Below are 14,280 nucleotides of genomic sequence, written 5' to 3' on the forward strand. Positions count from 1 at the left end.
TGGATTGATTGGATCTCCTTGCAGTCCAAGGGACTCTCAAGAGTCTTCTCCAACACCACAGTTCAAAAGCATCAATTCTGCAGTGCTCAGCTTTCTTCACCGTCCAACTCTCACATGCATACATGACCACTGGAAAAACCATAGCCTTGACTAGATGAACTTTTGTTGGCAAAGTAATGTCTCTGCTTTTAAACATGCTATCTAGGTTGGCCATAACCTTCCTTCCAAGGAGTAAGCGTCTTTTATTTTTTTTTTTTTATTTTTTAAGTAAGTGTCTTTTAATTTCATGGCTGCAGACATTTCAAGGGGAGCACAAAACAGCACACCCAAAATATGCCCATTTGACAAAAGGATTATTTTAGACTGATTAGTTTAAAAAACAGCAGCCCTCGGGGAATCTTTGAAAACCAAGTAGAAATGCCATTTTATGAAGTAGATTTACATTTATTAAGTATATCTCCATCTGTAAGGATGTGTCCCTCTCTGAACAAGGAAATGGAGTATGATTAAATATTAAGAATGACTTGACTTGACTAAATGACTTGACTAAATATCAAGAAGATCTATGGAATGGACCTGGATGTTAATCTGCATAACCACCATACCTTTGTTTACTGTGCTTCAAGTAATAATCTCCCTTAAATGGCTTCTTCCATTCCCTAACCTCCTCCTTTCATTCTTAGCTGATGATAGCATTTAAGGTAAAGTCTTGGACCATTTCAGGAAGCGACTCAGTTTTCCCAGGTATCTTTCAACTATACAGAAGGCATGCATGGCATATATTAAACTTCTGATTGTTTTTCTCCAGTCCATCTCCCTTTCATTACGAGAATCTCAATGAAGAACATTGAGGGTAGAGGGAAAATTATTTTTCCTCTCACATAATGCAATACAATAGTATTCAGAGATATAAAGGAATGAACGACCAACACATTCATAAAAAGAAAAAGAAAAGCATAAATCTAACACTTATATTACTAAGTGAAGGATTCCAGCCTCAAGTGCTATACACTGTATGACCTTATAAGACATTTTAGAAAAGGTAAAACAGACATGATAAACAGTTTATGGAATATGTGGCTGAAATATTTCACATGGTATTTTAATGATGAATACCTGCCACTATGCATTTGTCTAAGCACATAGATGTTTGTTTTCAGAACCCAACAAGTAAATTATTACCTATTAACATTTATTTGTTTATGGTATGAGAGTGTCAAAGACTGGAATGCAGAATTTAACAAAGAATCTAACAGATTGCAAAATATACGAAAAACTTCAGACTTCCCTGGTGGGCCAGTGGTTAAGATTCCACGTTACCAATGAAGGAGAGGTGGGTTCAATTCCTAGTCAGGGACCTAAAATTCCACATGCCACAGTACAGCCAAGAAATTAAAAAAGAAGAAGAAATTTTTTCAAAAGCCACTCTTAGTGTTAGGACAAAATTATCTGACCTAAGTTCACTGTGGAAATGAATAGAATCTGCAGGCCAAAGGCAAAAATGTATGAAACATAAGCAATGGGCTCTGTAAGTTCTTTCTGCAGGGTGTTGTAGCTAACAGGACCGAAACTACCATATCAGTCATCTAATGGAGCAAGCACTGAATTTGATAAATGACAAGTAGTGGAAGCCAAGTTTCTTACCACTGGAGTGGGAAGTTACAGGCAGACAAAGGGAAAAGGTTATAATACCTGTGTCATAAGAGATCAGGTTGGAGACATCACTATAAACTATCTTTAGCCTAATACAAAACCACAGAGCTCCATGTGAAAATCTTCATAACCGTGTGTATGCATAGTCTGGGATACATCCATATGTATTTCCATTCATTTTCTGCTGAGATTATTAAGTTCCCACATGCAAAATTTTATTATCATTTTTTATTAAAAAGGAACAAGGACACTTTAAATATGTGGTTGATACTAGTACTGAGACAGTAAATATGAAAATCAGTATAATCTTAAAATATGAGAAAGAAGAACCAAAAAACCCCATGAAAGCTGAGTTATGTAAAAATAAAATCAGGATAGCACGGAAAAAGCTCTCAATAGCCAAAGCAAGAATGAACTAAGAAGTTTAATTGGCTGGATTATAGTCAAAAGAAAGTGATAGTGAAGTCTCTCAGTCATGTCTGACTGTCTGCGACCCCATGGACTGCAGCCTAAGAGGCTGCTCCATCCATGAAGTTTTCCAGGTAAGAGTACTGAAATGGGTTGCCATTTCCTTCTCCAGGGCATTTTCCCTACCCACGGATCAAACCCAGTTCTCCTGCATTGCAAGCAGATGCTTTTACAGTTTGAGCCACCAGGGAAGCTCTCAAAAGTTTAAAATAATTTCCAGGTGTCCAAACAGGTTTAAAAAAACAACAACATAGGTTATAAGAGTAGTGTTGAATAAAAATCTCTATGCAGAAAGATTCTAAATAATTGATACGGACATTCAGCTGTCCATCAAGCATGTGAAGCTAACTCCCCTCTCCTCAAATGTGGGTCCTACATTATGACTTCCTCCTTAATAAGGCACTCAGGATGGACGTGGGGGAAATCAACAATAAAGACGAATGACAAATGTTGGCGAAACTGTACAGAAATTGGAAATCAAACTTTACTTGTGAAGATGTAAAATGGTGTGATCTATGTGTGTAAAACCAGCATTTTATCAAAAACATGAAAATATAATTATATCACTCAGCAGTGGCCACAGGACTGGAAAAGGTCAGTTTTCATTCCAATTCCAAAGAAAGGCAATGCCAACGAATGTTCCAACTACTGCACACTTGCACTCATCTCACACGTTAGCAAAGTAATGCTCAAAATTCTCCACGCCAGGCTTCAACAGAACGTGAACCATGAACTTCCAGGTGTTCAAGCTGGATTTAGAAAAGGCAGAGGAACCAGAGACCAAATTGCCAACATCCATTGGATCATTGAAAAAGCAAGAGAGAAAAACATTCAGAAAAACATTTACTTCTGCTTTATTTACAGCCCAAAGCCTTTGACTGTGTGGATCACCACAAACTGTGGAATATTCTTAGAGATGGGAATACCAAACCACCTTACCTGCCTCCTGAGAAATCTGTATGCAGGTCAAGAAGCAACAGCTAGAACTGGACATAGAACAATGGACTGGTTCCAAATCGGGAAAGGATTATGGCAAGGATGTATATTGTCACCCTGTTTATTTAACTTATAAGCAGAGTACATCATGTGAAATCCTGGGGCTGGATGAAGCACAAGCTGGAATTAAGACTGCCGGAAGAAATATCAATAATCTCAGATACACAGATGACACCACTCTTATGTAGAAAGCAAAGAAGAACTAAAGAGCCTCTTGATGAAAGTGAAAGAGGAGAGTGAAAAAGTTGTTTTAAAACTCAGTATTCAGAAAACTAAGATCACGTTAGTCTGGTCCCATCACTTTACGGCAAATAGATGGGGAAACAATGGAAATGGTGACAGACTTTATTTTGGGATGCTCCAAAATCACTGCAGATGGTGACTGCAGCCATGAAATTAAAAGACTCCTGCTCCTTGGAAGAAAAGTTATGACCTACCTAGACAGCATATTAAAAAGCAGAGAGATTCCCAACAAAGGTCTGTGTACGCAAAGCTATGGTTTTTCCACTAGTCATGTATAGTTGTTAGAGCTGTACTACAAAGAAAACCAAATGCCTAAGAAGTGATGCTTTTGAACCGTGGCATTGGAGAAGACTCTTAAGAACCTCTTGAACTGCAAGGAGATCCAACCAGTCAATCCTAAGGGAAATCATCCTTGAATATTCATTGGAAGGACTGATGCTGAAGCTGAAACTGCAATACTTTGGCCACTTGATGTGAAGAACTGATTCATTGGAAAAAACCCTGATGCTGAGTAAGACTGAAGGCAGAAGCAGAAGAGGATAACAGGTTGAGATGGTTGGATGGCATCACCAACTCAATGGACATGAGTTTGAGCAAGCTCCGGAAGTTGGTGATGGATAGGGAAGCCTGGTGTGCTGCATTCCATGGGGTCACAAAGAGTCGGACATGACTGAGTGACTGAAATGAATTATCATATGTTTTGGCAACTCCACTCCTAGATACACATCCAAAAAATTTAAAACAGGTGTTCAAATATAAACTTGCACACCAATATTCACAGCAGCAGTGTTCTTGAGAGCCCAAGTTAAAAACAATGAAAATGTCCACCAACGGGTGAATGGAAGAGCAAATTGGGTAGATCCATCCATAGTAATCCATCCATGTGTTATTTTGCCATGTAAAGGAATATAGTAAAATAGTGCCACAGCTGCAGAAAACAGTAGGGGGATTCTCAAAACCTTAAACACAGAGTTAACATAGACTCTACCAATTCCGGTCCAGGTTATACACCCAAAATATTTAAAACCAAGAACTGGAACAGATATTAAAACCCCATATTCATAGCAGCATTATTCACAGTAGCCAAAAGGTGGAAGCAACACAAGTGTTCAACAGATGACTGGATAAGCACAATGTAGTGAAAACACAATGGAATATGATTCAACCTTTAAAAACAAGATAACTCTCACACATGCTATAATGTGGATGAAACCTCAAGTCATTATGCGAAGTGAAACAAGCCGAACACAAAAGGAAAAATGTGCTATGATCCACTAGTATGAGATATCCATATAAGACAAATTCCAAGTAGAATAAGATGGCCAGGGATTGAGGGTGGTGAGTGTTTAATGGTTACAGTGTCATGTCAGGAAAAGGAAAAGATTCTGGAGATGAATGGTGGGGAAAATTTTTACAACAATGTGAGTGCAGTTAATGCTATAGAAGTGCATACTTAAAAGGACTCAAATGATAAATGTTGTTATATGTTTGTAAGCACAATGAAAAAATGACACATGGAACAACATGGAAAAGCACTGAAAACATCCCCAGTGAAAGAAACCACACAGAAAAAGCCACCCAGATCATAGTCATCTTGTCACTTTAAATCCATGAAGGTTTTTAATATGAGGGAAAGCCCCAGTGATGGCTCCAGAAAAAGAAAAGTGCGTTAGAATGGAGAAAGTCATTTGCACAAAGCTTGGGCAGCTGATGAACGTTGAATTGGTCCTATGGATAGGATTGTAATGTGGAAACCATAATTATCCCCCATTTTGGGGTTATGGGTCGCATCCCCGGGAAAGTGGCCCTGTTTTGGGTAAAACACATTGCAGTATTTGATGTGAATGTAGAAAACTTTGTACCACTATTTAAAGTCGAAACATTTGAAATTTTACTAGAAAGTAAATTACTTTTCAATGCAACCATGTAGGTCACATGCCAGAAAATCAGAGATGACATTGAATATTGCAACAGAGGCCAAGACTTAATCAAACAAAATTCAACTAAAGTTCAGTTCAGTTAAGTCGCTGAGTCATGTCTGACTCTTTGAGACCCCATGAATTGCAGCACGCCAGGCCTCTCTGTCCATCACCAACTCCTGGAGTCTACCCAAATCCATGTCTATCGAGTCAGTGATGCCATCCAACCATCTCATCCTCTGTTGTGCCCTTCTCTTCCTGCCCCCAATCCCACCCAGCATTAGGGTCTTTTCCAATGAGTCAACTCTTCGCATGAGGTGACCAAAGTATTGGAGTTTCAGCTTCAACATCAGTCCTTCCAATGAACACCCAGGATTGATCTCCTTTAGGATGGATTGATTGGATCTCCTTACAGTCCAAGGGACTCTCAAGAGTCTTCTCCAACACCACAGTTCAAAAGCATCAATTCTGCGGCACTCAGCTTTCTTCACTGTCCAACACTCACATCCATACGTGACCAACTGGAAAAACCATAGCCTTGATTAGACGAACTTTTGTTGGCAAAGTAATGTCTCTGCTTTTAAATATGCTATCTAGGGTGCCCATAACCTTCCTTCCAAGGAATAAGCGTCTTTTAATTTCACGGTTGCAATCACCATCAGCAGTGACTTTAAAGCTCAAAAAACCAAAGTCTGACACTGTTTCCACTGTTTCCCCATCTATTTCCCGTGAAGTGATGGGACCAGATGCCATGATCTTACTTTACTGAATGTTGAGCTTTAAGCCAATTGTTTCACTCTCCTCTTTCACTTTCATCAAGAGGCTCTTTAGTTCTTCACTTTCTGACATAAGGCTGGTGTCATCTGCATATCTTACTTTATTGATATTTCTCCCGGCAATCTTGATTACAGCTTGTGTTTCTTCCAGCCCAGCATTTCTCATGATGTATCCTCATATAAGTTAAATACGCAGGCTGACAATATACAGCCTTGACATACTCCTTTTCCTATTTGGAACCAGTCTGTTGTTCCATGTCCAGTTCTAACTGTTGCTTCCTGACCTGCATACAGGTTTCTCAAGAGACAGATCAGATGGTCTGGTATTCCCATCTCTTTCAGAATTTTCCACAGTTTATTGTGATCCACACAGTCAAAGGCTTTGGCATAGTCAATAAAGCAGAAATAGATGTTTTTCTGGAACTCTCTTGCTTTTTCGATGATCCAGCGGATATTAGCAATTTGGTCTCTGGTTCCTCTGCCTTTTCTAAAACCAGCTTGAACATCTGGAAGTTCATGGTTCACGTATTGCTGAAGCCTGGCTTGGAGAATTTTGAGCATTACTTTACTAGCATGTGAGATGAGTGCAATTGCGTGGTAGTTTGAGCATTCTGGGGCATTGCCTTTCTTTGGGATTGGAACGAAAACTGACCTTTTCCAGTCCTGTGGCCACTGCTGAGTTTTCCATATTTGCTGGCATATCGAGTGCAGCACTTTCACAGCATCATCTTTTACGATTTGAAATAGCTCAACTGGAATTTCATCACCTCCACTAGCTTTGTTCATAGTGATGCTTTCTAAGGCCCACTTGGCTTCACATTCCAGGATGTCTGGCTCTAGGTGAGTGAATCACACCATTGTGATTACCTGGGTCATGAAGATCTTTTTTGTACAGTTCTTCTGTGTATTCTTGCCACCTCTTCTTAATATCTAAAGTAGTGATGCTAATTGCCTTGTACTAATCCACATGGTATTAAAAGACACCGTAGGAAGAGTTTATTAGTAGACACCATGCCTTGGGTGCTGTGAATGACCCAGATGGAACTGAAACTATGAGATGTCATAATTCTAGTTTTCCACATAACACTACACCAAAGCAACTGTCAGAACTTAAAAGTGAATTCATGGACTTGCCTGACAGCCCAGTGGTTAAGACTCTGAACTTCCACTGCAGGGAGTACGAGTTTCATCCTTTGTCAGGGAACATGTCATCCAACATGTCGAGCTGTAGGGCCAAAAACAAAAGTCAGTAGAACTGCAAGATCATTTGTGATTCTCTACACTAATAATGGACTATTAGAAAGAGAAATTAAGAAAATAATCCCTTTTACAATTGCATCCCCCACCCCTGCCAAACAACTAGAAATCTAACCAAGGACTTGAAAGACCTGCAAGCTAAAAACTACAAGACAATGATCAAAGAAACTGAATGGACACAAGTAAAATGATAGCCCATGTTTATGGGTGAAAATACCATTAAAATATCCATTCTAACCAAAGCAACATACACATTCATGCAATCACTGCCAACAATTCAATGATATTTTTCACAAAAACAAAAGCAATCTTCACATCTGTGTGGAGCCACAAAAGAACCAGAAGATCCAAAGAAAGCAGACCAGGCTGGTGGCATGTCTATTCCTGACTTCAATCTAGAGTATGCACCTAAAGTCACCACAAGACTTGTGGAATTGGCACAGAAGTAGGCACAGAGACAAGAGAGCTCAGAAGTAAACCTACAGGTACATGGTAATTAATTTACAATAAAGGAACTAAGAATATACATGCAGAAAAGGACAGTCCCTCCCAATAAACCATGTTGGGAGAAATGGAAACCACACACCAAGGAGCAATACAGGACACCATCTTATACCACAGACAAAAGCTGACTAAAATCCCACAACTTTCCACATCAAACCCTAATAGTCCTGGGTCCTCATCCCAATTTTCCTCACATTTTCCTTCAGCAGCACCACCTCCTTGCAGATCTTGAGGAAATTAGACTCCCGTCAGACTCGGCTGAACCCCACAATGTCTCAAAGCTGAAGCCCCAGTGGGTCCTGAGGATAACAGAGTCCTGTCAGCCTCAACTGAACCCCACAATGCCCCCAAACTGCAGCCCAAGTGGGTCCTGAGGAGACCAGATTCCATCAGCCTGAACTGAACCCCACAATGTCCCAAAGCCAAAACCACATGGGTCCTGTGGTGATCCATCTCCTGTCAGCCTGAGCTGAACCCCACAATGTCCCAAAGCTGAAACCATGCGGGTCCTGTAGTGACCTATCTCCTGTCAGCCTGAACTGAACCTCACACTGTCCTGAATCTGAAGCCCCAGCAGGTCCTGAGGAGACCAGAGTCCTGTCAGTGGCCACCCACAGCCACTGGAAGTGCTCCAGCAGAGCGAGGAGTTCCCCTTGCGGTGGGGGGTGGGGGTGTCAGGGAGGTGGGCTCTGCATTATCATGGACAGGCATGATCAAGCAGGTTTGCAGGGGCTAGGACAGGGTGAAGGAGGCAAGCTCCAGCTCCAAGTATTGTAAGTCCCTACTTTCTGAGACTGTGTGACCTACATGATCCAGACTTTGCAAGGAGCAAGCTGAGTTATAGAGGTGGAAGGAGCAGGAAGTGATCTAAAATTTTAACGTTTCCTCTTCAGGTACAGGAACACGGAGGCCTCCCAGGTTCCCAGTTCCTCGTGCCCCAGTGACTGTAAGCTCCTCCTCCAGTGTGTATGGCCAACCCCCACACTAAGTCCCCTCAACATCCACAGTCCTGGCCCAAGCCTAACCCCTCCATTAGGCCCTGACAAAGCTCCCTGCCCCCATGGTGCATCTCACATCCCATCCCAACGTGGTCTTTTTGAAGCCTGAACAAGACCATGTCCCTCTTCTCCCTGTGATTTCCCTTGCCTGATGAAACCAGACCTTCATCCATTCCAGGTGACTCCAAGGGCCTCATTCTCTCCAGACTCCATGTGTGTGGCCACTGTCTGCACCCATCTATATGGGTCTGTGGTGATCTCCTAAAATGAGTGTTGTTTGATACACAGAGAATGGGGTGAATGGTGGCCACCAAAGATGTGTCCCTGCAGAACAGGGCCGTATCTGGGAAAAGGACCTTTGTAGATGTAGCTAAGGATATCAAGGTAAGGTCATCTAGGGTTGGGGTGACCTTCAATCCAACTGACAGAGTCCTTCAAAGAGACGAAAGAGGACACAGAAGAGAAGCCTCTTAAAGCCAGAGGCAGAGATGGGAGGGAGGGGGCCACAAGCCCAGGGACACCTTGAGCCCCTGAAGCTGGAAAAGGCAGGAAGGACCCTATCCTGGAGCCTCTGGAGGGACCTCAGCCCTGTGCCACCTTGATCGCAGGTGTCTGGTTTTCAGGACTGGGGGAGGATGAACTCCTGTTGTTTTAACCCACCCATCTTGTGATCATTTGTTAGAGAAGCTACAAAGCAGCCACACAGACTCTGCTCTGTAAGATCCTAGAAGTGTGGGTCTCACTAAAGGCAGATAGAGCCTGGATTACAGAACCCTTAGAGTCACCACTGGGCCCTCAGAAATGCTGAAGCAGTAGCTGTACTTCAGAATGTTGAGGGTTCAAGTCTGAAGGCTGTCCCTAGGGGTACTGGCTGCACACACCTCCTCAGGTTCTTACACTGGTACATGTGGTGTAACATCTCAGTCCTGACTGAGGACATTTTTTATCACTGTTCATATTGCTAATTAAGAAGCCGCTAGTTAAACAGGTGAAACCCCAATTAGGACGCTTGCTCCAGGGATGAGTAATTTTGAAGATAGTCAGGGGTGGGGACTTACTCATGTGCAGCCAGCAGCCCTTCCACAATCCCTACCCCTCCCCTCCCAACAAGGGTCTTCAGTGGGTAGCTGGGAGACCCCACGGAGTCATCTCTAAGTAAATGCTGGATGACCCCCAGGACAGCCACTCTCGAACCTCATCCACATTTCACAGGTAAAACACTTGAATATGTGCAAAGACCTCACAGGCTGGAGAAAAGTGTTTGGAGCCACTCCAGCGACAGCACGCTTACCAAGTTGGCTCTTGTAGGTCAGGCAGGATGGCCCTGGCCTGGGTGATCCTCTGGAAACTTTCCACTTTCCTACCTGAGTTACTCGTCCTGTCCTGCTCCCACTGCCTGTTTTCTTGCTTCCTCACCTCTGCCTGAGAAGATTTCCAACAGCAGGAACAGGCAACACAGCCCATCCTTAGCAAGTGGCAGCCTAGCACCTCCTGAAGAAGGTCCAGCAGAGCCCCACAAAGACCAGATCCCCTGAAATGCCATGGCCCCTTACTCTCTCTCACCAAACCATCCCTGCAACGTCTATGCAGAAAAGATGGTATCAAGTACAGCTGCAGGCACTTGATGGGGTTTATATAGATCTCAACCCACACACACGTGCAAAGGGCAGGCCAGCCAGGTCAGTCAGTCACTGCCCATATGGGCTTGTGGTTTCAGAAAATGGGCCTCATTGTACTGGCCAAGGTTCCAGGAGCACCTGTGAGTCCTGAGGGTGAGGATGGATATGGAGCTGCAGCTCTGACTTGTTTTCTAATCATTTTATCTGATCCACAAGAGAGAGAATTTCAGGAAATTCTCTCCACCTGGGAGAGAATTTCAGGAAGACCTTTTTCTAATGATAGGGGCCCAGGGGTTGGGGGTGGTGGTAGGTAGAGACAGGCTCAGTGGCCAGGTGCAATGGAAGCCTCTGGAAAACCTTCTGGAAGGAGGCTGCACACAGTGAAGCCCAGGGTCACAGACCTGTCCAGAAGCTGCTGTTTGTTATCTCAGGTCCTGCTCTGAGGGGCTCAAGGTCAGATCTGTCCAATAGAGGGGCTGGGGGTGCTCTGCAATGAGGGCTTTGTGGACAGTTCCTGGGTGCTGAGCCCTGTGAAATACCTGCCCAGGTGAACTCCATATCTTGGGAGGTGCCTGCCCATAAGAATCCCATGCTCCTGGGAGGTGAGAGTGAACAAGTATTCTCTCTGTGCAGTCATCACAGAGTAGCTTAGCAACTCTCACCTGGGCAGTGCTGGGATTAGATGAGAACAAGGACATGCTGGGGGACGTCCCCAGAAACACCCCAAGGCCCATCCAGAGTGAAGAGGTCAGTAGAGGGGTACTGGTTGCTGTGCTGGTGTGGGTACCTCTTGTTTCTTCCACCTGACACCACAGAGGCCTCTCCAGGACACAGAAGGCAGCTTGGCCAGGGACAGTAGGAGCTCCTGGTGACCAGTCATAGGATGTGAGAGGGAAGGACCAGGCCGAGGGGGCCTTTCTGTTCTGAGCTGGGAGTGGACAACAAATGGTGAGTGTGATCCAGGAAAGCGGCCCTGGTGATGGGAGACTTGTTGAGCAGTCTGGGCACGAGTTGAAAAAGAATTTCCAGACATAGAGTGTTTCAGAAGGGAGTGAGTTTTTATTATGAACAAAGAGCAGAGATAAAGTGGGCACTGTGAGCACAGCAGGCCGACCTGCTGACAGACTAGGGAAGTCGACAGCTTTTGTGGCTTCAAGACATAGAAAATTCCTGCTGGAAGGTTGATGTTACGTGATTGGTTGGGGCACCATAGGGTATTTACTGGAGTGGGCCTCTTTACCTGGTAGGGAGTCAGGAAGCTTGTTAGTGATGATCAGGGGCTTTTGGCAACAGTTGCAAACGGACTCAGTCAGATTCACAGGTGACCTTCGTTCTGGGCTCCATGTCTGTGGCCGTGGTGTGAGGCCTCCCAGCTGTGGCCTTGGGGAAGGACTCACTTCAACAAGACTCACCCTTCAGAGTAAAAGTTCCATCAACTTATCTCTGTAGGAGAGATCCAGTGATTCTAGGTCTGTTTGGAAAATTCTTGGATACTGCAGGGACAAATACTGAGTGTGAACCTTGTTATTAAACCTTGTTGGCAAAATTAGCATTTTCTCTCTGTTGGCGCCAAAAGGGTGTGGGCTGGCAGCTGCCTGATAATCCATTCAAATGATGTTGGTCAAACTTTTTCGATTTCTGGTGCAAGCAGGCAGCTTGCTACTCCTTGCTGCAGGATCATTTCCATTAGAATGTCAGCTAATCAAGGTAAGAACAGTATGGCACTCAGCACTCTTAGACAATTTCCCAAGCCTGTTTCCTCAGGGGAAGACCCAATATGAGCTAGGAATGGGTTCACAAGGCTCAGGAAATGCAGGGAAATATACTGCCTATGACTCTGGAAATTAAGGCCTCTTGCAAATCTGGAGTTCTCACATCTTAGAATCTAGACAGTTGCTGATAGACAGATGTCTGAAAAGCACTCTGTTTTTATGCCTTTCATTCATCTGGGAGGTGGGGTCACCCTGAGGACTGTGGATGTGTGATTCAAAGTGCAGATTTAGGGGAGGGTGCTCTCCCTGGAGACTGTGGACATGTGATCCAAGGTGCATGCTTTAGGAGGGAGTCACCATAGAAACTGGATGTGCAACTCCAGGTATAGGGTCTAGGAAGTAGTGTTACCCTGCCGATTGTGGACATATTTCTACAGGGGCAGGGTTTAGGGGGTGGGGTCATCCTGGAGACTGTGCCTGTATGACCCCAGGTACAGGGTCTATGGAGAAGTGTCACCCTAGAGACTGTGGAATGTGACCCCAGGTGCAGGGTTAGGTGGGGGTCACCCTGGAGATAGTCGTCTTGTGATCCTGGATGCATGGTCTAGGAGAGAGTCACCATGGATACTATGGATGTGTGACTACAGGTTTAGGCTTTGGGGTTACCCTGGACTGTGGATATATACTCCTAGTTATTCGCTCTGAGGGGTGATCACCCTGAAGACTGTGGATGTGTGACCCCAGGTACAGTGTCTGAGGAGGGGTGTCACCTTAGAAACTGGAAATGTGACCCAGGTCCAGAGTCGAGAGGGTGCACCCTGGATATTGTGGACATGTGACCCCAGGTGCAGGGTCTAGGAGGTGGGGTCACACTGCAGACTTTGGACATGTGACCCCAGATGCAGAATCTCTGAGCTGGGGTTTCCCTGGAGACTGTACACATGTACAGTACAGGTTCTGGGAGGTGGGTTCATTAGGAGACTGTGGATGTGTGACCCAAACTGCAGTGTCTGGGGGAGAGGCTGAACTTGGAGACTGTGGACTTATGACAATATGTATATAGTCTGGGAGGGGGTAACCCTGGACATTATGTACTTGTGACCACTGGTGTAGTTTTGGGAGGTGTGTCACCTTGAGACTGTAGATGTGAGAACCCAGGTGCAGAGTCTGAGAGCTGGGATCACCCTGGAAACTATGGACATTTGACCCCAGGTACAGGGTCGAGGAGGTGGGGTCACCCTGGAGACTGTGTTACCTCAGATGGAGGTTCTGGGAGGGTGGGAAGGGGACACCTTGGAGCTTGTAGATGTGCCACCCCAGGTTCAGGGTCTGGGGGTGGAGTAAGCCTGGAGACTGTGGATGTGTGACCCAAGGTGCAGGTTATGGGGAGGGTCTCACCCAGGAGATTGTGGACATATGACCCCAGATACATGGTCAGTGAGATGTGTTCACCCTGGAGACTGTGAATATGTTACCTCAGATGCAGGTTCTGGGAGGGGTTTACCCTGGAGACTGTGGTCGTGAGAACCCAGGGGCAGAGTCTGTAAGATTAGGTCACCTCAAGACTGTGGTCCTGATGCCCCAGACCAGGGTCAATGAGGTTGGGTCACCCTGGAAAATGTGGACGTGTGACCCCAAGTATACAATCTGGGGAACATTGTCACCCTGGAGACTGTGGACATGTGGACAGCAGGTGCAGGGTCTGGCAGGGGGGTGTCACAATGGAGACTGTGGACATGACCCCAGGTACAGGGTCTGGGAGGGGTGTCAACCTGGATACTGTGGACTTGTGAACCGAGGTGCATGGTCTGAGGGGGTGTCCCTCTGGATACTGTGGACCTGTGAACCGAGGTGCAGGGTCTGATAGGGGTGTCACCCTGGATACTGTGGACCTGTGAACTGAAGTGCAGGATCTGGATGGGGTCACATAGGAGACTTTGGATGTGTGAACTCAGGTGCAGTGTTAGGGAGTCATCACCCTGAAAACTGAATATGTGACCCCAGGTACAGGGTCTGGGAAGGGTGTCACCCTAGAGACTATTCATGTGTGACTCCAGGTGCAGGGTATGTGAGAGGGGTCACCTTGGAGACTGGACGTGTGACCCCAGGACATGGTCTGAGAGGGAAATCACACT

The 14,280-nt window shown here is 44.9% G+C and overlaps 1 long non-coding RNA gene across 1 annotated transcript; it reads right to left on the reverse strand.

Moving 5' to 3' along the window:
• Positions 1-240: 240 nt before the first annotated feature.
• LOC145528572 (uncharacterized) lies at positions 241-11,012 on the reverse strand. Its single transcript, XR_014070517.1, has 3 exons — positions 10,106-11,012; positions 6,776-7,280; positions 241-2,706 (listed from the first exon to the last, which is right to left on the reverse strand). It is a non-coding gene; the product is annotated as an uncharacterized LOC145528572 (long non-coding RNA).
• Between the last annotated feature and the right edge of the window lie 3,268 nt (positions 11,013-14,280).

Source organism: Giraffa tippelskirchi, chromosome 12, assembly GCF_054371585.1.
Source record: "Giraffa tippelskirchi isolate mGirTip1 chromosome 12, T2T-mGirTip1v1.2.pri, whole genome shotgun sequence".
Taxonomy (NCBI): domain Eukaryota; kingdom Metazoa; phylum Chordata; class Mammalia; order Artiodactyla; family Giraffidae; genus Giraffa; species Giraffa tippelskirchi.